At 40.0% G+C, this 24,102-nt stretch overlaps 1 long non-coding RNA gene across 1 annotated transcript in view; it reads right to left on the minus strand.

Annotated features, from left to right (window-relative positions):
* Nucleotides 1-207: 207 nt before the first annotated feature.
* LOC132407571 (uncharacterized) overlaps nucleotides 208-24,102 on the minus strand; it is a 111,781-nt gene continuing 87,886 nt past the window's right edge. Inside the window, exon 8 of the long non-coding RNA XR_009516516.1 lies at nucleotides 208-315. This is a non-coding gene — a long non-coding RNA (uncharacterized LOC132407571). The remainder of the gene's footprint in view (nucleotides 316-24,102) is intronic.

Below are 24,102 nucleotides of genomic sequence, written 5' to 3' on the forward strand. Positions count from 1 at the left end.
AAGATGCATAATAATAATTTTGAAAAAACATTAAGATACAGCTATTGCCACTGTGTATATAAATTACTTGGCAAGAGCCAGTGACAGCTTTCAAAGACCCATTTGTGAAACATCATGCTGTGTGCTTCACCAGATTATATCCATAATCTCATTACAAAAACTAATCGAGTCAGAATCAACAATACCGAATCAAACAACTACACAGACCCCAAGTTATGGGGGAGGAGAGGGGCTGCACTTCCCGAAGACCACCTGTATGCAAGGTGTCACATAATGCAACGTCACATCATCTGCACATGCATCAAAGAATGAGAGCTGAAAGAAAAGATAGATTTCATATGAGTAAATTTTACTCATCTCAGATCTTCCGTTGGTAGTGATTTACAAATTCCACAAGCATGAATTTCCATTTTACAACCTGCATACTAAAATAAGAGCAAGTAAAAAAAAAATGAAAAAATTACTCAACAGTGACCGTTCGAAGATCTTTAACTGACTTAGATTGAGATCATATATCAGTTGTGTCAATATTACCCCATTGCTCTGGAGGGTTCCCATTTCCTTCTGATAAGTAATCTCTTACATAATTTAAAGATATTGGAAAGATGTAAATTTGGGATGACATTTTAATGCAACTGAAGTGTGTGATCATTGCAACTTTTTCAATACCAACATGACTCCCCCATTGCATCAGGCTTAATGATATGCATTACCTAAAACTCCTCCACAGTAGATGCACAAACAATTATATCGGTGAATTCTACACCCACAATCCAGCACCCTCCCATTGCTGCCGGGGATTGAATTGACACATTGTTATTAGATTCATCCTTGCATTTCAGTAGGTGCTACATTTGGGGTGTTCCTTTCAACAGAATACTAAGAGTGCCCAGGACAGCTTTAGGGAGCGGTGACTCAGAAAGTTAGCATCCATTATTAAGGACCTCCAGCACCGAGGGCAGGTCCTTTTCTCATTGTTACCATCAGGTAGGAGGTACAGAAGCCTGAAGGCACACACTCAGTGATTCAGGAACAGCTTCTTTCCCTCTGCCATCCGATTTCAAATGGACATTGAATCTTTGGACACTATCTCACTTTTTCTCAATATACAATATTTCTGTTTTTGCACATTTAAAAAAATCTATTCAATATATGTAATATAGTTACATGTTTATTTTGTATTATTTTAAAATTTTTATTTATTAAGCATTGCATTGAACTGCTGCTACGAAGTTAACAAATTTCACATCACATGCCGGTGATAATAAACCTGATTCTTACTCTGATTCCTCTCTTCAAAACTTTGGCATGAGCAGCAGAAATCCAATCAGAGACTATTTTTTTTATTTTGTATCATATTTTGTTTTCCACTTCCGAAGTTGAAAACCCTTTCAAATTTTAGACAAGTTCCTATGAAATTCAGATGTACAATACAGTGGGGATTCAAGAGAGATATACAGGCCAAAATGCTTAACAGTTCATTGAGTGGTTTCAGGCTGAAGGTAAACTTTTTTCTTGACGGGATCAAGACATTTATCTCAATGGTCTTTACTGCAAAAGCATTTTGAAAGTTCCACTATAAATTGTGCATGAATTTCTAAATTGATGTGGCTTTATTCAGGAAAATCTAAAAGATGATCTATTATATATTGCAGCTACCTTGGGAACTTCTAACTGACTTGACTCAGAATAAAAGGCCAACAGTTTGAAACGTCTGTTCCTACATGTTGCCAACGATTTGTATTATCCATCTATTGCAGTGGTTTTCTTATCTCCTTCCTCTTAACTGAATGCTCCAATCAGCTGGAGCCGAGAGCAGAAGATGGGAGTTTACGTGCTATTGAAGTAATGTGTTTTACTTGGCTTTGTTTGAGTATTCCTGGAGATATACTTGAAAACAGAACACAGACTTGAAATGCATGAATGATCACACTTGAGCACAAAGCCAAATAAAACTGACAAACTGTTTTCTGCCCCAAGGTAACCATTCTATTCACTCTATGACAAAGTTTTATCAGGATAGTATATTGCTGTCTTCTTCCTGAATACCCTTTTAATTAGTGCTCCATTTTTCACCAACTGCAATATAAAGCTAATTCCTGTAACAAAACTGTCAAGGGTTTATCTCCAGCAACGTTTCAGTGATTCAGGAATTCACTGCCAGATCTGACTTGACCACAAATTGCACCCTACAGTTTACTGACAAAACTGTGCAGAATTATAGAATTATATATTAATACCCACCTCTTACCTCCATGGGAACTCTTATTTCAACTCCTTTCTGCTGTCTCCTCCATATCATCTTCACCAACTGGGAGGAGTTCATGGGGTCTTTAACAATTTGAGCGAAGCCGTCCTATCAGGTGCCTTTAGCACCGCACAGCATTCCCCATGTCCAGATAACCAAACTCATGCATTAGGTGGTTTTCCACTCTTATTATAGATATCCCTTTTAACTGACCTTTTATCTTCTCATCCTGACTTCTCTTATTCCTTGATTGAGTCATGGAGTCACACAGCACAGAATCTCCAGAAACACAGTCCCTATTCCCAGCTGGTCCATGCAGACCAAAATGCCTATCCATTTGCCTATGTTTGACCCATATCTCTCAGAACCTTTCCTAACAATGTACCAAGAATCTTTTTAATGTTGTCAATGTACTTGCCTTAACCATTTCCTTTGGCAGATATCCAGACCATCGTTGAGTGAAAGAAAATTGCCTCCTCAGCTTCCCCTTAAATTTCTCACCTGTCACCTTAAATCTATGTATTCTAGTTCCTTAATTCTTCAATCTGGGAAAAAGACTGTGTATATTCAGGCTATAAATACTTCTCATACTTTTATACACCTCCTTAAAATCAAGGTATCATCCCACTTGTCTGCATTGGGCCCCCATTCCTCTAAGCTTTTCCTATCCTTGAACTTGTGTTAAGATGGCACCAAGCTGCGCCCTTCAACCGGGTTCAGATTTAGTTGTTGCCTACTTTTTAGTTTGGTAGGGATAGTTTCAGGACAGAGAGGAGAGTTAGGTGTTATGTTAGGTTTAGGGACAGAGATAAGGGGAAGTCAGAGGTCAGAGAAGGGTTAGAGAGAGGGATGTGAAGGAGTTAGGGGTTAGGCCTTCATTCTGTGTACTGTGTTTGAAGGCCAGCTACGTGGACATCACTATTGTACACTGCACTTGCAGGCCAGCAGAATGAACATGGAATGAAGGACATTTAGAATCTCTGCACCTGCTCTGTGCTTGATGGCCAGTGATGAGAACAATGACATAGGTCATCTGTGGATGCCGGCCTGTACCAGATTCAGATGGTTCGACGCAAGCAGGAGGTATGCGGAGGCTCGAGGGCTGTCAGTCAGCACACCCGGAGCTCAGAGTTTTGGGTTCCATTATTAGCTAGTCTGGAATTTGATATCAAAAATCAAAAACCGAAAGTCGATCAGAAGTCTGGAAGTTGAAGCATGACGGCGAAACCCTGGAGACTGGAGACCTGTTCTGGAGTTGAAGGTCTGTCTGTGTATATGGATGGATGGGAGCAGAAGGAGTGAGGAAACAGACTTGTTTTTCTTTGTTGTTTTGTTGCTTGATGTGTTCTGTATTGTTCTGCTGAGCATTGTGGGTATGCTATGTTGGCACCAGAAAGTGTGATGACACTTGCAGGCTATCCCCAGCACACCCTTAGGAGTGTTGACAGTTAACATAAACAACACGGTATGTTTTGATGGACATGTGATAAATAAATCTGAATCTTAATCCCTTCAAATGTCTTTTTTCAGGTCCTCTCCTTTCAGCTGAGTCCTCCATTTCTATTTTCACTTTCTCCCTAAAGTTTATGAACATAAAAGGCAGAATCTACAGTAAGACAAAGTTCTCCATCTGTTTTGAAGTGTTTAGCCAGGATGACTACACAACTCAGTTCAGTTCAGTTCAGTTTCAGTTTATTGTCATTTAGAAACCACAAATGTAATGCAGTTAAAAAATGAGACAACATTCCTCCAGAATGATATCACAAAAGCACATGACAAAACAGACTACACCAGAACATCTGTATAAGGTCTGGTAATCCCCAAATCCAGAGTCCGGAGAGGCTGCTGCATATTAATATCGTGCTATCATCTTAGAGCATTCCCCAGAAAGGAGCTCCAAATCTACCAGACAAAACAAGACTACCCAGACACACCAAGTCAAGAGACCAACTCTACCACCCAATAAATCAAAAACTAAAGCTACAAGACCTACACAAACCACATAGTTACATATAGTTATAGTTAACATATAGTTTCAGCAGTGCAGCCAATACCATAATTGATAAAAAAAAAGACCATGGGCACAGTAAAAATAGTCCAAAGATGTTAAAAGACTATAAGTTCGAAATAAATCACCAGACAGTTTCCACAGGTTCTCAGGGTCCCGATAGACTCGTCATCCCGCGCAAGCGGCAGAAGGGAGTACCCCTGCTATGGACCTCCACAGCGCCGGACTCAGCCTCGCAGACTCAGCACACAATGGAAGCGCCCCGACCACAGCAGACTCCGAATCCGTCAGACCTCTGAGCCTCCGACCATCCCCTCCAGCATAGCCTCTCTTAGCACCATCCTCTGCTGAGCGCACTACGGCGCCCCCACCAATGGTCACTGGCAGTGTGACCCTAAGGACTGGTGGCCTGTTCTTCTCAGCAGAGACCCGGACCTCACAACAGCAGCAGCAACAAAGAAGGCCTTCCTGGAGATTTCCAGATGTTCCTCTGTGCTCCCACGTCCATTTTTCATCAGATTAGGATTGTGCACAGCACCCCGCTCAACAAATAACAGATATCAGCTCCGGAGTGGCCGCTGCAAACTGCGTCGCACCGCCTTCTGCCAGTGGCAGAACCATTCATGAGGTTACAGCACAACAGACCAGTACAAGTTCTGTCTCCATTTAAAAAAATACTTTGTCAGCCAGTAAGCTGTATTACCTGGTTTAGCACCTGTCAAACCTCTAGAATTCAGAAATATCCAAACATGATTAAAATCATGAATGAGATCTGATAGACATATAAAGCATAAATATTTCCTTTGAAGCCTAAGGAAATTTGACATGTTTCCATTGAGCCTCACTGATATCTAGAGGTATGTCATTGAAAGCATCCGATCTGGAAGCATCGGAGCTTGGTATGACAATCAGTGTACCCGAGACTGCAGACAGTTGTGGACACTGCTCAGTCCATTATGAAAACCAATCACCATCCATAGAATCTGCCTGCTTCCTGCAGCCAGCATAATCAAAGACACCTCCCACTTGGACATTTCCTCTACTCCATCCTTCCATCTGGCAGAAGATACAAAAGCTTGAAAACATGTACCATCAATCTTCAGAACAGACTATCCCACTGTCATAAGACCTGTGAACAGACATCTCTGATTTTAAGGATGAACTATTTACCTCATGATCTATCTCATCTTTGCCCTTGCAACTCATTGTCAACCCCCACTGCACTTACTCTATAACTGAACAACAGTAACACTATATTCTGCATTCTGTTTTTCCTTCTCCCTTTTACAATCTCAAAGCCCTAATTTCCCCCGTCTCCCCTTCCCTCTTCTTTCATTAGCCTCCAGCTCCCCTTTTACCTCTTCTCTTCTCCACACTCGCCTATCATCTCCTTCTGGTGCCCCTCCTCCTTCCTTTCCTTTCACGGTCGACTATCATTTCCTATCATATTCCTTCTTTTTTAGTAGGCTTGACACTGTAATGGCATTTCACAGATCTCTGTAAAATATCCCTCAGACAAATGCAGCTCATTCAGAACGCTGCTGCTAAAGTCTTCACTAAAACCAAGAAAGTAGAACACATCACTCCAGTTCTCAGATCACTACACTGGCTTCCTGTCCATCAGCGGATTGACTTTAAAACATTACTACTGGTTATAAAGCACTGCTGCAATGCGAAGACCTTTACCCCTTGGATGCAAGAATAGTTATGGTGTTAGAGTGTCATTCATGTGTATTTGGAGAAGATATTGAATTTCAACCTGATGGTCCCAAGGGGAAATAATGGTCTGGTGCTAAAACACATCTTGGACTCCTGCTGCATTATGAACCTTCCCGAGCTATCAGGTGGTACGTGGCAGTCTGCTTTCTGTCCCCAGTGTCAAAGCTGAGCATGGTGAAGCAGTTTTTAGTCCTTTTGCTCCACGTATCTGGAATAACCTTCCAAACAATCTAAAGTCTGCCCCAACTTTTAGATCTTTTAAATCAAGGCTTAAGACTTTTTTTTTCACTGTAGCTTTTAATTAGAATCTCCTGTACTGTAGCTTTTTTTAATCATATCTATTTTTTTTGTGATCTGATTCTCTTATATGTTGTCTCAAAGTTGATGTTTGATTTTTATATCTTGTTCTATATAAAGCACTTTGAATGACCTCATGTTTGAAAAATGCTAAACGAATAAACTTGATTGCTTGTTTCTCCGGCATGTTACCTTTTCTACCCATCACCTCCCAACTTCTTATTTCATCCCTACCTCCCCTCATACCCTGCCTCATTTATCACCTTCTAACTTGTACTCCTTCCTTCTCCCCTCCATCTTTCTATTCTGCTTTCTTGCCCCTTTCTTTCCAGTACTGATGAAGGGTCTTGGCCCAAAGTGCCGACTGCTTATTCACTTCCATTGAAATTAACTGACCTGCTGAGTCCCTCCAGCATTTGTAGGTGTTACCTCAAAGTGCTTATGATCTATATAGATGGCTTGCAAAACTCACTTAATTACTGTATCTTGGTACATGTGACAATAATAACCCAATGCCAATATTATTAAAAAACATTTTAAACAACTAAAACATGAAAATTGTTAACTACTTATACTTAGTTTGCTTCCACACAACAATTGCTCTCCTTTGAAATGCATGGAGTCACTCTTGTGCTGGCCGATCTCAATGACCGCAGTTTCAGCAGGCAGAAGTTTTCACCCTAATGTTGTGATATTGAGACAAGGGTCAGTCTTTCCAATGGAATCTCAAGGAATGCAGTCAAGATACAATCAACAAAGACTACTCAGCAAGCTAGGAACTGATTCATATTCATCCATATGTTTCCTGGAAACTTTTGATTGACTTCTTCCAGTCAGATTTTGGCATCTCTCACCATATCAAGTTGTATTTACTTAAAGTCATGGCTAACAACTTAATGTGGCAGAGGAAAAAGTAAAATTACCTTGTCAACTTGGCTGGAACCTTCTATAATTTGACCAAACCATTCTTCATGTTCAAGTGTAATTGTCATTCAATGGTACAAATGTATACAGCTAAGCAAAACAATAGTCCTCTGGGCCAAGGTTCAAAACACAGGAGCTATAGTCACACACAGCACAAAATACACATACAATAACACCTACAGTCACAAAATAATATTATCACAAGTCCTTGAGTGGCATGACGTCGACTAAATGGTACATGGGATGCTGTCCTGAAGCCACATTTCTACAAGACAAGTGCACATAAGTAACTTTCACCAGCCCTACAACCTTCAGAGATGCAGTGCTGTGCAAAAGTCTTAAGGCACGTATATATAGATAGGGTGCCTAAGACTTTTGCACTGTACTGTATTAATTATATGCATTGCACTGTACTGCTGCTTCAAAAAAATAACAAATTTCATGATATATGTGATAATAAACTTGATTCTGATATGCATCTCTATTGTGGACTGAGAGTGGGAAGAGGTCAGGGAGAGGGGAATCGTGGTTGGGGAAATGGGAAGGGAGAGGAGAGGGAACAGGAAGCACAAGAGTGACATTTCGTAATGATCAATAAACCAATTGTTTGAAATCAAATGACCTTGCCAGGTTTCTCAGGATAGACTGGGTCTGCACCCCGCCACCCCGCCCCGGCACTCCTTCTCTGCCATCTGCTCCACAATCCTTCTGTGATGTCCACCCTCGCCATTCCCAACATCTTCTGCTCCTACCTGATTTGCAAACTTGCTCTCCACTCCACGTTGAAAAATACAGTACCATGCTAAAGTCTTAGGCACCCTAGCAACATACATGTTCCTAAGACTTTGCACAATACTGTACCTCCACATCCCCAAAGCCTCTTCTCTATACCCAGCTTACTTGCATCACATTAGGTAACACTCTCTTTATCCAAATGTCCTGAAATCCTAACAGTCTACCATAAAACTTCGCACCTCTTTAAATCCTAGTTCTCTTGCCAAGCATTTGATCATGTGGCTAGATATCAAATCATGTTTGCCAACTCTCCTGTAAAATGCCATGAGATATTTACAATACAGAGGTGATTATAGAAGTAGATGTTACTATTGTCACAAATTTCAGCTCTACATTACTCTGATTTTATTTTGCTGCTCTTTTCATGAACTTAATATTGACTGGTTAGAGTCGTAATGTAGGGTAGTTTAGAAGGAGCATATTTGAAACTACAATATTTTCCATTCTAAACTAATTTTCATTTTTTACTGTGCCTATACACACAAGGTTATTTGAAATGAAATAATCAGTTTTGCATCACTTCACTTTGTGATTATACAATTCAATGAAAACTGATTCCTTATCATGTTCCATTGATGCGGTAATATATACTACAAAAACATCAGAGTCTGGAGCAATGCCAGCACTTCTATAGGAATATTTTAATCATGTTTGCATTATGTGTGGTTCTCTCCGTAATGCACTTCATTCTCGAACAGTATTCAGGCAATTCCTAAAATGGCCCTTTTGAAAAGGTAGGAGATCTATAATTTTTTTCTGCAAATGAAAATATTTCCCTTCAAGGCAAGCACGTAAGAAGGAGATATTCTATTCCACTTTCTCCGGGGATTGTTATATGGGATATTAAGGAACATATTGTTTCATTCCCTCCTCTTCTCTTGATATTAATGAGTTTTGAATGTCTATATATACTCACACTGAACGTGTTTTTAGCTGTGTTAATGGATTCTTTGACCAGGTTTTCTATTCCCTAATCGAATGGTCTTGAAAATTGTTGCATAAGATCAATATAACTCAAATACATTGCATTTATCAACCTCCTTTGCTCTGTGTTGTCCAATAGGCATAACAAAAGAATCAGGAACATATTACTGCATCATAATATGGAATTCAGTATAAGTAAATGTTAAAGTTAAGAATCATTAATATGTCTAATGCACCCATCAACAATTTGGGAAATGTGGGAGGCTTGGCATTTTCGCATAATATACACATAAAGAAGGAAAATACAGCGCAGTATTCAGACTAACAGCAAAAATTACTTTACAGCATAAGTTACTATTCAAACCTTTGCCTCAATACACCCAGAGTAAAGTTAATGGATTAGAATTTTCCATGCGAATTCTGAGAGAAATTCTGGTAAATGCCATTAAAATGCATGAAAATGTTATTTTACAGTAGTTATGACCAATTAGGAGACAACATGTCTACTTTCAACCATTACTATTCTGTAAAGGTGCAATGTTTATCCCCAAGCATATGTCTTCTCTTCCACATAATATTTATTGAGACAAAATACCATACAAGATTGCCATCCACTATGTTGAGACATATAACATGTGACAGAGCATGTGAAGGCTATTCAGCCTTCTGGTTCATTCCACCATCAATTAAAATCATGGCTAATCTTGGTATAACCTCAACTCCATGTTCTCATATGTGTCCAGTAACCTTTCATCCCTTATTTATCAAGAATATAATAAGTTCTGCCTTAACAATGGACAAAGATGTCACTTACTTTGCTTAGTGAAGAATTTCTAAGGACTTATGACATTCTAAGAGAAAAATAAATCACTTTGTATCTGTTCTAAATTGGTGTATTATTTCTTTTATAAAACATTGACAGTATATATCAGTAATCTAAGAATTAACTATAGTAGATTATATTTGAGTATTTCTAACCAGATGCTTCACTAGGTTGACAAAAATTCTTTGATGTTCTGTCTGGGGTTCACCTGAATTGGTAAAAGATTCACAGATATTCTCAATATTCCTGGATTTCAGTGCTTTAAAAGGGATAGAGAGGGGGGAAAGGGGAACAGGGGTGGCATTACTGGTCAGGGATACTATTACAGCTACAGAAAGGGTGGGTAATGGAGCAGGATCCTCTTTTGAGTAAGTATGGGTAGAAATCAGGAACAGGAAGGGAGCAATTACTCTATTGGGAGTAGTCTATAGGCCTCCTGGTAGCAGCAGAAATACCGAGGAGCAGATTGGGAGGCAGATTTTGGAAAGGTGCAAAAATAACAGGGCTGTTATCATGGGTGACTTTAACTTCCCTAATATTGATTGGCACCTGATTAGTTCCAATTGTCTAGATGGGGCAGAGTTTGTCAGGTGAGTCCAGGGTGGATTCCTGACACAGTGCGTTGACAGGCCGACTAAGGGGAATGCCATACTAGATCTAGTATTAGGTAATGAACCGGGTCAGGTCACAGATCTGTCAGTGGGTGAGCATCTGGGGGACAGTGACCACCGCTCCCTGGCCTTTAACATTATCATGGAATCAGAGAGGACAGGAAAATTTTTAATTGGGGAAGGGCAGATTATGAGGTTATAAGGCTAGAACTTGCAGGTGTGAATTGGGATGATGTTTTTGCAGGGAAATGTACTATGGACACGTGGTCGATGTTTAGGGATCTCTTGGAGGATGTTAGGGATGAATTTTTCCCAGTGAGGAAGATAAAGAATGGTAGGGTGAAGGAACCATGGGTGACAAGTGAGGTGGAAAATCTAGTCAGGTGGAAGAAGGCAGCATATGTGAGGATAAAGAAGCAAGGATCAGATGAGTCTATTGAGGAATGTAGGGGAGCAAGAAAGGAGCTTAAGAAGAGGCTGAGGAGAGCAAGAAGGGGGCATGAGAAGGGCTTGGTGAGCAGGATAAAGGAAAACCTCCAAGGCATTCTTCAATTATGTGAAGAACAAAAGGTTGACAGGAGTGAAGATAGGACCGATTAGAGATAAAGATGGGAAGATGTGCCTGGAGGCTGTGGAAGTGAGCGAGGTCCGCAATGAATACTTCTCTTTGGTATTCACCACCGAGAGGGAACTTGATGATGGTGAGGACAACATGAGTGAGGTTGATGTTCTGGAGCATGTTGATATTAAGGGAGAAGAAGTGTTGGAGTTGTTAAAATACATTGGGATGGATAAGTCCCCGGGGCCCAACAGCATATTCCCCAAGCTGCTCCATGAGGAGAGGGAGAGATTGCTGAGCCTCTGGCTAGGGTCTTTATGTCCTCGTTGTCCACGGGAATGGTACCGGAGGATTGGAGGGAGGCGAATGTTGTCCCCTTGTTCAAAAAAGGTAGTAGGGATAGTCCGGGTAATTATAGACCAGTGAGCCTTACTTCTGTGGTGGGAAAGCTGTTGGAAAAGATTCTTAGAGATAGGATCTGTGGGCATTTAGAGAATCATGGACTGATCAGGGACAGTCAGCATGGCTTTGTGAAGGGCAGATCTTGTCTAACAAGCCCGATAGAGTTCTTTGAGGAGGTGACCAGACATATAGATGAGGGTAATGCAGTGGATGTGATCTACATTGATTTTAATAAGGCACTTGATAAGGTACCACACGGTAGGTTTATTCAGAACGTCAGAAGGCATGGGATGCAGGGAAGTATGGTCAGATGGATTCAGAACTGGCTTGCCTGCAAAATGCAGAGGGTTGTGGTGGAGGGAATACATTCAGATTGGAGGGTTGTGACTAGTAGTGTTCCACAAGGATCGGTTCTGGGACCTCTATTTTTTGTGGTTTTTATTAACGACCTGGATGTGGGGGTAGAAGGGTGGGTTGGCAAGTTTGCAAACGATACAAAGGTTGGTGGTGTTTTGGATAGTGTTGAGGATTGTCGATGATTGCAGGGAGACATTGATAGGATGCAGAAGTGGGCTGAGAAGTGGTAGATGGAGTTCAACCCGGAGAAGTGTGAGGTAGTACACTTTGGAAGGACAAACTCCATGGCAGAGTACACAGTAAATAACAGGATACTTGGGAGTGTGGAGGAGCAGAGTGATCTGGGGGTAAATCCCTGAAAGTTGCCTCACAGGTAGATAGGGTAGTTAAGAAAGCTTATGGAGAGTTAGCTTTCATAAGTCAAGGGACAGATTTTAAGAGTCGCAGGGTAAAGATGCAGCTCTATAAAACTCTGGTTAGGCCACACTTGGAGTACTGCGTCCAGTTCTGGTCGCCTCACTATTGGAAGAATGTAGAAGCATTGGAAAGGATGTTGCCTGGTTTAGAGATTATGCTTTGTGATCAGAGATTAAGGGAGCTAGGGCTTTACTCTCTGGAGAGAAGGAGGATGAGAGGAGACATGATAGAGGTATACAAGATATTAAGAGGAATAGATAAAGTGGACAGCCAGTGCCTCTTCCCCAGGGCACCACTGCTCAATACGAGAGGACATGGCTTTAAGGTAAGGGGGGGGGGGGGGAGTTCAAAGGTGATATTAGAGGAAGGTTTTTTACTTAGAGAGTGGTTGGTGCGTGAAATGCACTGCCTGAGTCAGTGGTGGAGGCAGATACACTAGTGAAATTTAATAGACTACTAGACACGTATATGGAGAATTTAAGGTGGAGGGTTTTGTGGAAGGCAGGGTTTAAGGGTCAGCACTACATTGGTGGCTGAATGGCCTGTACTGTGCTGTATTGTTCTTTGTTCTTATATCAACACACTTATGTAGTGCAGATACAATAATGTATATCCTTTGAGCTTCCTATGGCTATTACTAAAACTAGTGAAATTAATTCCCCAAAGGAATGAGTTCCAACATAGTTTGAACTATTGAATCATAGAAAGAAACGGCAAAGAAACAGGTCCTTCAGACCATCAATTCCATATTAACCTGTGTATTCGCATTTATGTTAATCCCATGATAATCAAATTGTTTGTTTTCCAAATCCTCCACATTCCATTTAACACCCACTCCTCCAGATTCTATGCATTATCTACAAACTGGGAGCAATTTGCAGAGCAGACTGGATGGACCAAATAGCCTAATTCTGCTCCAATACCTCATGGTCTTATGGTCTAACTTACAGTGGTCAATTACCCTCCCAAACTACCTGATATTGTGCTGTGGAGAAAAAAGAAAGCCCATCAGGAAAAACGCACAGAAAAAAGGAAAAATGTGCAAACTTCCACTTGGACAGCACCTGAGGTTAGGATTGAACCCAGGTCCCAGGAACTGTGAGGCAATGGTTCTACCAGCTGTATCACTGTGGTGCTTTTAAACCATTCTCTAAATCCAATAAAAAAGTTGAATTTATTTCAATCTCTTCCTTTATTTTGCTGGAATACTCCAAGTTCCATTTAGTGCTCTGTGACTTTAACCACATCGTTATGATCATCAGAATGTCTTGACTGGCAAATCAGTCAGTGTACTGTATATCCTGAGTAAGTACCCGGCGCTATGAAAGCAGGATTAAACAATGTTTGAGTTCTGGCCAAAATCCAATCGTCCACTTGTTCAATTCTGACCTTGTCAAAGGCTTTCTGAATTCTTGCTTCTCTATTATGTCTATATTGAAATATCTTCCATTATGGGATGTGTCTCACAGGATGCATCTCTCTGGCCAGTGAAGACTGGGGCAAGCTTGTATTTCTTACACACAAAGAAAAGATAATGCACTAAATAAAGTAGATTAAAACCTCAATGGTTTTCTAGCCAAGTGTGCACATCTATTATTTTTATCATTGTATTTATTTTTTCTCTCTTTTTAAGTTCATCATTTGTCCTATTTGCTGTTCATTGATAATATTTCACAGTGCATTTCTGATCAGTCACAGGGCCCTACGACCATAGCTTCCTCTCACATTTCCATAATTATATTGAAACAAACATGACTCTCAGAGATTTTAATATCATGGCAGACCTACCGCCACTCATCAGCTTTCTGTGAATTGAAAGCAATCACTTAATTGCAAGCAGCCCTATAAGGAGGATTGGAGGATTGGGATTAATTGAATTGCTCTTTCCACAAGCATGATAGGTGAAAGACCTCCTACTATGGTTCTGTGATGATGCCACACAGAAAATTTGTGGTGCAATTCATTTATGCATTGTATAATGCCTCTTAGTGTTCTAACCTCTGAGTATATCATCTCAACTATACTTTATGATCACCACTTGATGTCCTTATCAAGCTGAAGTCAATGAAAGACTCTAAGAATTAGCTGGGAAATTATAGGTCACCGGGCCTGATATCAGTTGTGGCTAAACTATTAGAACATATTCAAAGGGACAGGATATATACAAATATATTTGGATAGTCAGGACATGATGAGAGATATTCAACATGCCTTTGGTGCAATAACTTGCATCTAACAAATCTTGCAGAATTTTTTGAGGAGATTACCAGGAAAATTGATGAAGAAAGCATAGTGGACATTTTCTACTTAGACTATCACAAGGCCTTTGACAAATTCCCATTTGGGAGACTGGTCAAGAAGGTTCATTCACTTAGAATTCAGGGTGATGTAGTAAATTAGAATCAACATTGGGGAAAACAGTGTGTGGGAGTAGATGGCTGATTCTCTGACTGGAAGCCTGTGATTAGCGGTATGCCACAAGGATTTGTGTTGGGTTCGTTGATGATGGTAATATATATCAATAACCTGATTGATAATATGTTAAACTAGATTTGTAAATTTTTGGATAACACCAGGACTGGGGAGCATAGTTATCAATGAGCAAAGTTATTAAAGCTTGCAGCGGGATCTGGACCAGATGGAAAGGTTGATTAAAAAATGGCAGATGGACTTTTATGCAGACAAGTACAGGGTGTTGCAATTTCGGAGGACATACACAGTGAATGGTACGGTTTGAATAGCGTGATAGAACAGAGGGATGTGGGAATACAGATCCGTAATTCCTTGAAAGAGGTATCATAGTTAGATAGGGCTGTATTGAGAGCCTTTGGCATATTGGCCTGCATATATCATAGTACTGAGTACTGGAGTTTCAATATTATTTTGAAGTTTTATAAGGCATGGGTGCACCCTAATTTGGAAAATAGTATAACATTTCTGTTCGCTTGCCTTCAGAAAAAGTATCAATTAGTTTGAAATGATACAGAAAATAAATTCAAGAATGTTGCTGAGAGTTGAAGATCTGAGTGAAATGGATGAGTTGAATAGATTTGATTTTATTCTCTGGAGCATAGGAAACTAACAGGAAATATGATAGAGATTTATAAAATTACGAGGGGCTTGACAGGATAAATGCAATCAGGCTATATCCACTGAGGTTGGGTGAGACAACAACTAGAAGTCTTGGGTTAAGGGTGAAAAATTAAATTGAGCATAAGGCAGAAATTGATATGTCCTTTAATGGTGAGGAGGTTAAGGGTTATTGGGAGAAAATGAGAGAATGGAATTGAAAAAAAAATCAGCAATGACTGAATGGCAGAGCATACTCAATAGGAAAAACAAGACCATAAGACTTAGGATCAGAATTAAGCCACTTAGCCCATTGACTCTGTTCCACCATGGCTGAACCAATTTTCCTGTCAGCCCCAATCTCCTACCTTTTCCCCTTATCCCTTCATGCCCTGACCAATCAAGAATAAAATGGCTCATTGTGATCTGAAGGCGAGATCTTGTAGCCTTGCAGTTTTATAATTATTTTCTAGTCAGCATATATACAAATATAACCACAGGGATTCAAGCAAGTCATGAAATAAAGCAATTGCAATATTTACATTCTGGCTGAATGAAATCCCTGTATCCCAAACATACTAAAATGCAGGTACATGCAAGCACACGAGAGATGGAAACAATTAAGCAGCAGATTTAAAAAGCCAACGTGATTTTTAATGTTATTTTTTGTCCAAATTTAGGAATGAACAGCACTGTGACACAGCTCTGAAGGTCTCATTCTGGCACAATCATAAATATTTCTCAATAATATGACTAACAATGATGCTGCAGACATCCAAGGAGTTATTGATGGGTTTACCCTGGTGATTGGAATACATGCAGCAGGAATTCCTGCATAAAATTCCCAAATGGAAAGAAACAGGAATATACAGGCAGTGTGTTCGAAGTAACAATCTGTCACGTGATTCTCAATCGTCTCATATTTTATCAGTAAAATGTGTCTTGTTACTAAATTATTGCATCACAAGACAGGTTTTCATTAATAAAAAGTCAGGTTCACATGAACAATGACACTGGACAAAGTGAGTTAAATTATAGCAAATTGGGTTTATTGGTATTGTAGGGTAATGTAATTGGTGGAAATTTACATAATTCACTGCTATTGACATTGAGTTGGAGTTCACTTTAAGAGGCTGGTCTTATGGCCTGATGTACTTACATAAGGTACTTTTACTGTGCATGGTATTCAGTGTTTGGAATTCAATAAATGAGTTGTTATGTTTTTTTTTAAATTAAACTCCTCTGCTATCTTTATTTGCAAAAACATGCAGTATCACATGATGAAATTCATCAAATTTGCTGCAACTAGTGTCATTGCTCTGTAGAACCAAGTTTTCCAAGGTTTCCTGGATGACCTCGTTAACACACCCAAACTCTCTTTGTTAACACAAATCGGTCACCAAAGACATATAGGACTATTGGTGATGGAAGTGCAAACTTTACAAGATCACTTCAATGTGTAGGTGCTTGGAGTTCAAGATCAGCTATTGCCCTTCTTCTCAAGAATGCTTTGCCCCAAGAGCGGGGGTCAGCAACCCGCGGCTCCGGAGCCACATGTGGCTCTTTTACGTCTGTGCTGCGGCTCCCTGTTGCTTTGGGAAATAATTGGTTGTGGCGACCCTTTTCCTGGCACATCCGAACCGACTCACAATTAGATAGCCTACGGGGGTTTGCGAGCACAGAGCTTTGGAGCCTCTGCGCCATGGGGGGGCAGGTTGAGGGAGGCTTAAAAGTGAGGCTGAAGATTTCGAATAAAGTTTTTTCCTTCGACTGCAGTTACCGACTCCGTGTCGTAATTTTAGCGCTGCGTGTAGCACACCGCTACATGGTCAGTATTTAATTAAAATGTATTTTATGTTAGTTTGTTAGTTTTTGAAATGTAAATCTAAATTTGAAGATTATGGTGATCTTGTACAATCTAAATAAGACTTTGTGGCGACCCATTTCCTGACACATCCGAACCGGCTCACAATTAGCCAGCGTTCAGGCTAAGGGAGATAGCCTACGGGGGTTTGTGAGTACGTGTCTTTTGCAGCATCCGCGCCCATGGGGGGCGGGTTGAGGGAGGCTTAAAAGCAAGGCTGTTTAGTTCGAATAAAGCTATCTTTGACTGCAGTTTACTGACTGCGTGTAGCAACCGCTACAACGTGTTTTTATCGCTGGCTGTCCAGAGGGGAGGTGCTGAAACGCTTTGTCGCGTGTCTGGAAGAAGTGAAAACTTTCCTGGGCAGCAAAGGGCTCACCTTTCCTGAGCTGGAACAGCCAGAGTGGCTGGAAAAGCTACACTTCATGGTAGACATAACAGCGCACCTGAACACGCTGAACACAGCTCTTCAACGGGGTAAGGGCGTACAGCCCTGCACATGTTGGAGGATGTTTTGGCATTCGAGCGCAAGTTGACGTTGCTTGCCAGAGATTTACAGAAAGGCACATTGTCTCACTTCCCCAATTTGAGAGAGTTCAAAAAAGGTCACGACATGATAAATTCGGAGTATTTACATTGGGCAATCATCGCAATGCAAACATCATTTGGGAAACGCTTCTGTGAGTTCAGAGAGGAAAAAAACACATTATCCTTCCTGGTCACTCCCCTAAGCATCGATCCATCCCTACTGAATACGACTGCATTGTCAGGTGTGAGTCAACCTGAACAAGGATGATAAATATTTTAATTGCCTATTATTTTACGTATATTCATATGCTTTCATTGTTCAGTGAAATAGTCCTTTTATTTTTCAGGTTGACAGCTGGCTGACGTTATTTTTGGTTTGCTGCTGGCGGCAAATTTAAGTTTGGCGTTTTTCATAAATACAAGAAGGACTCAAATAGACGTTGAGTATTTTACTTAAAAGTAACCTTCAACCCAACGTCTTTTTTTCGGAGGTCAACATGTTTTTGTTGCATGCAGAAATGTAATTTCGTTTTCTCTACAGGAGTTCATCAATTTCATAAATGCAACACATTATAGTTTGTTTATACATAGCATAAAGGCAAAACAAAACGTTGTATGCAGTGTTATTTCATTTTAAATGTCAAACGGGTTTTGCGGCTCCCAGTGTTTTCTTTTCTTTGGGAAACGGGTCCAAGTGGCTCTTTCAGTGGTAAAGGTTGCTGACCCCTGCCCAAGAGATTTAACATAGCCAAATACAAGCAGCATCAAAGGATAAGAGAGTGAGGAAATTAAACAGAGAAGAGGCTGCTTGTAAGAAAGGGATCTCTGTTTGCATGTAGGTTAAGGTGCTGAAGGAGAAAGTTGAACGTTGGCTTGAAAACATAATAACTCTCTTCCTCCTCATTATTCAATATACTTTAACTTCTTGTAAGTTGCTGTAAATATAGCCTTTCACTAACTGGTATCATTCTTATTTCCTTTCATTACACTTTATTTGCATGTAGGCTGCAAATGCTAGAATTGGGAGTGAAATAAAACAAGTTGCTGGAGGGACTGTAGAGACAAAGGGTTAGTTGACATTCCAGGTTGACAAAGGTTGAGACCCTGCATCAGGACATATTATTTGCATATAGGAATCTACAACATCTTTTCTCATACTGGGTGTGATCATGCTGATAGCCAGATGGCAGGTCTGTATTTGCATCCTGATCTCACAGACCTGGGGGAAGTCATGAATGGCTGCATTCTGATCTCTTGCTCTTTTGATAGAACCACTCTGATGACAAAATGAGCAAAGAACTTTTCACTGGCCCTAAATACCTCTAACAATTGATGACCTTTAGAAACCATAGAAAAGTATTTAGCTGATTTAATATAAACATTAATTTAAAAGTAATAATCAAACTCTCAGCTTTATTGGTTGACTCTGTGGTTAAGAAAGCATACGGTGCATTGGCCTTCGTCAATCATGGGATTGAGTTTAGGAGCCAAGAGGTAATGTTGTAGCTATATAGGACCCTGGTCAGACACCACTTGGAGTACTGTGCTCAGTTCTGGTTGCCTCACTCCAGGAAAAATGTGGAAACCGTAGAAAGGGTGCAGAGGAGATTTACAAGGATGTTGCCTGGATTGGGGAGCATGCCTTATGTGAATAGGTTGAGTGAACTCAGCCTTTTTTCCTTGGAGTGATGGAGGATGAGAGGTGACCTGATAGAGGTGTATAAAATGATGAGAGGCATTGATCATGTGGATAGTCAGAGGCTTTTTTCTCAGGGTGCAAATGGCTAGCATGAGAAGGCACAGTTTTAAGGTGCTTGGAAGCAGGTACAGAGGAGATGTCAGGGGTAAGTTTTTTTACACAGAGAGTGCTGAGTGCGTGGAATGGGCTGCTAGTGACAGTGGTGGAGGCGGATACGATAGGGTATTTTAAGAGACTCCTGGACAGGTACATGGAGCTCAGAAAAATAGAGGGCTATGGGTAACCTAGGTACTTTCTAAGGTAAAAACATGTTCTGCACAGCTTTGTGAGCTGAAGGGCCTGTATAGTGCTGTAGTTTTCTATGTTTCTATGTTTCTATCAGTCTCAACATACTTTCTATTTGAAAGGAGCACAATAAACATAAATGCAGCTGAATCTTTTTTTTCCACTTTAAATTAATTAATATTAATATTTTAATTGATTTACAAACCTTAATGTTCTAAGTGAATGATATTTTTATATTACTTTTTAAATTTTTTTAAAACACTTGTTTGTTTCTACATTTCTCTGATAATTCAAATTACTTAAGCTATGCCAGCAAAGCTTGGAGGGAAGGGGCCCACTTGTGTTGCCTGATACCTATTTACCACTGAAAATCTGGCCTGTTTCACTGAATGGCTGTAGTGTGACTATCATTATGATCCATACAGCTGTAGGGTGCTGCAGAAGACAAGCCTAGTATTCAGGATGAGTCCAGAATGTTCAGACCCCATATCAGGTCTGTCAGTGTTATCCTACACACAGGCTGAGTCCAATTATTTTAGAAAAGACCATAAGAACATGAGACCATCGCACACAGGAGCAGAATTAGACCATTTGGGCTAGTGAGTATGCTCCACCATTCCATCACAGCTGATTTATTAAATGTCTCAACCCCATTCTCCTGCCTTTTCCATGTAAACTTTGACACCCTGACTAAGCACGGTGTTATATACACTCAAAGTGATTTGGCCTCCACAGCAGTCTATAGCAATAAATTTCTCACATTCATTACCTTCTAGCTGAAGAAACTTCCCCTCATCTCTGTTCTAAAAGTGCCCCTCTATTCTGAGGCTGTGTCCTCTGTCCTAGATTCCCCACTATGGGAAACATCTCCACATTTACCCTTTCTAAGCCTTACAATATCTGGTAGGTTTCAATGAGATCCCACCCTCCTTTTTCTGAACCCTTGCAAGCACAGACCTAGAGCCATCAATCGTTCTTCATAAGCTAACCCCTTTATTCCCAGAATCATTCTTCTAAACATCCTTGGGACCTTCTCCAATGTGAACACATCTTTTCTTAGATAAGGGGCCCAAAACTCCTCCTTCCAAGTGTGGTCTGTCCAATGGCTAATAAAGCCTTAGAATTACACCCTTGCTTGTGTATTCAAGCCCTCTCAAAATGAAAGGTAGCATTGTATTTGCCTTCCTTACCACCAAATCAACCTGCAAGTTCATCTTCAGGATCCTGAAGGTTAACTTGCAGCTTGAGTTGATGGTTAGGAAAGCAAATGCAATGTTAACATTCATTTGAGTATAGGAAGCACAATGTGCACAATGCCTAAGAGAAGCAAATATCAGCCTTTACTTTAGAAAACACTAACATCAAAAGCCTTATACTTTCAAGCAGTAAATCAATAGCTATTTATTATCCTCAAGCATGCAATGAAACAGTAACTCAGTACAAGAAAGTGCTTGCAACAGAATTATACACTCACTGTGACCCCTCTACCTTTTCTCAATAAATATTCTCGCAACCTGCAGCAGTAAAATATATAATCTTGTTACTGCCTTATTGTTGTGTATAGGTTTTCCCTTAGCGCAATTTGCCTGCTGTGTTCAGTGTTTCATCACAGCCTCGTATGGAGATACCATTGTTTTTGTTTGGAAAAGTCTACAAACAGTAGTGGATACATCCCAGGTAAAGCCCACCCCATCACTGAGTGCATCTACAAGAAGCATGGTCGCAGGAAAGCAGCGTCCATCGTTTACGAAGCCCACCATGACGGTGAGAGCCCATCATGCTTTCTTATTGCTGCTGACACTAGGAAGGAGGTACAGGAGCCTTAGGTCTGAAAACAACAGGTTAAGGAACAGTTAATATCCCTCAACCATTAGGATCCTGAATCAGAATGGATAACTTCACTTACCCGAACACAGAGCCGAGTCCACAACCTATGGATTCAGTATCAAGAAATCTTCAACTCATGTTTTCACTATAATTTATTACTTACTTACTTATCTATTATTATTATTATTATTATTATTATTATTATTATTATTATTATTATTATTATTATTATTTTGTTTTTCTGTTTATCCTTTTTCCAGTTTGGTTGTTTGTCTGCCTTTATCTGTGTATGGTTTTTCATTGAGTCTATTGTGTTTCTTTGTATTTACTGTTAATGTCTGTAAAAAAATTGAATTTTGGAGTAGTATATGATGGCATACATGTATGCAGATAATGAATTTACTTTGAACTTTGAAGAAATCATTAAAAAATTTCTTTATGCTTAAGTAATATTGATGATGTGAATTGCAATATGATTATTTCTGTCTTTATTAAGGCTTAATTCCAATATTTCAAAAGCATGAGAACTTAAAAGAACACAAGAACAAAGAAACCTTATACTTTATGTTTCTCACAGAACTGCTAAGAACAGGTATCAGTTTTGGAGTCCATTGAGGTTCTTATTTTATATAGTGATAAGGTAGAGGAGGATAAACACATTTAATGTGCAGAGGAAAGATGCCAGTCATTTGACCTTGGAGCTGGATGTAACCATATAACTATATAACAATTACAGCACAGAAACAGGCCATCTTGGCGCTTCTAGTCTGTGCTGAATGCTTACTCTCACCTAATCCCACTTACCTGCACTCAGCCCATAACTCTCCATTGCTTTCCTGTCCATGTACCTATCCAATTTTTTTTTAAATGACAAAATTGAACCTGCCTCTACCACTTCTACTGGAAGCTCGTTCCACATAGCTACCACGCTCTGAGTAAAGAAGTTTCCCCTCATGTTACCCCTTAACTCTCATGTTACCCCTTAACTCTCAACTCATGTCCTCTTGTTTGAATCTCTCCTACTCTCAATGGAAAAAGCCTATCCACATCAATTCTATCTATCCTCCTCATAATTTTAAATACCTCTATCAAGTCCCCCCTCAACCTTCTACGCTCCAAAGATGTAGTATGATGAGAAAAGATGGCCGGAGTCAGCCCAGAGATACAGCAAAAAAAACACAAAAATATCACCTACAGTGTATAAAGAGACTGTGGAAATTAAAAAGGAATTGCCTTGAGGACATTGAAAATTTAATAAAAGCAAGCCATGAGGATGGTCGCAGTTTCTGTGGCAGAACGGGGAAGATTAATGACAAGGGAAAGTGGTGAATATCACTTCTGGCAACAGATTCACTATTTATCCAAATGCCAGTTCCTACTTTTACAGTATGTATGATAACATGAGGATCAGGGTAAACCACTGTGGAGTTTCTTTTGTGGCTGTAAAACTGACAATTCAGAAATTAGATGGAAGGCGAGTCTAATTGAGTTGTAGAACTTTATACAAAGATTTGATATAGCACAGAAAAAGGCTATTTTCATTCTGTAATTTTTTGATGGCATGAAGATATTGCTATCAATCCTACCACTTATTGTTCATTGCTCACTGCCCCTGAGCAGAGAAAACTGCGAAGAGTCAACCCCAATGATGGTCTTGGCTTTTCAGAGCAACAGATGGATTTCCTCCTCAAGAGAACATCAATGTGCCAGATGTTTTTATCCCTTCAACAATAGTTTCTTGATCTTTATTACCAATATTTACCTGTTCAAAATTCACTTAAGTGCTAGAAATTCATTTTCCCATCTATCTTGGTGGCAGTTCTTGAGAATCATGTCCAAGTCCTTAGACTCTGGTCTGATGGTTGAACTGAGAAGCTCAGTCTAATGATATCATTTCATGCATTTGGCTGATCCCATCTATAAAAATAAAAAATCAAGGAACTAAAGGAGAAGGTCCAATGGGCACCTTTCCATATGAATCTGATTTTCCTGTGCTTGGTACATAATCCTCTATTCCTAAGTGATTTGAGTGCTCATTTGGAAACTTCTCAAATGCTGTGAGAGACCCAACTTCAACTACTCTCTCAGGTGAGCATTCCAGGTTTTTTACCACGTTCTAGGTGAAGATGATTGCTCATATTCCTGCTCTAAATTTCTTCTGCCTTACCCTCTACCTTCCTCTACCCTTTATCTTTATCTAATAAGTGAACAAGGTTTCTGCAATCTGCCTTCCCTAAACCCTTCAAAGTTTTATATAACTCAAATCATGCCTCCCTTTATCCTCCTCCATGCCAGATAGAACAGACCCAGCCACTTTAGTCTCTCTTCATTATTGAAACATTCTTTCAGACAACATCCTGGAGTTTTATTTTTCTGCACCCTGTCCAGCACTAGCATATTGTTAGAGCATACTAATGCATGCAGTAACCCAGCTGAGGTCTGACCAAGATTTTATAAACTTTGACTGTAATCTCCTTACTTCAGTATTCAGTGCCCTGGACATCTATAAATATCATCTATAAATTTGCTGACGATACAACATTGTTGGTAGAATCTCAGATGGAGATGAGAGGGCATTCAGAAGAGAGATATGCCAACTAGTGGAGTGGTGTCACAGCAACAACTTTGCAGTTAATATCAGTTAGACAAAAGAGCCAATTATGGACTTCAGGAAGGGTAAGACCAAGGAACACATACCAATCCTCATCAAGGGATCAGAAATAGAGAGAGTAAGCAGTTGCAAGTT

Source organism: Hypanus sabinus, chromosome 18, assembly GCF_030144855.1.
Source record: "Hypanus sabinus isolate sHypSab1 chromosome 18, sHypSab1.hap1, whole genome shotgun sequence".
Lineage (NCBI taxonomy): Eukaryota > Metazoa > Chordata > Chondrichthyes > Myliobatiformes > Dasyatidae > Hypanus > Hypanus sabinus.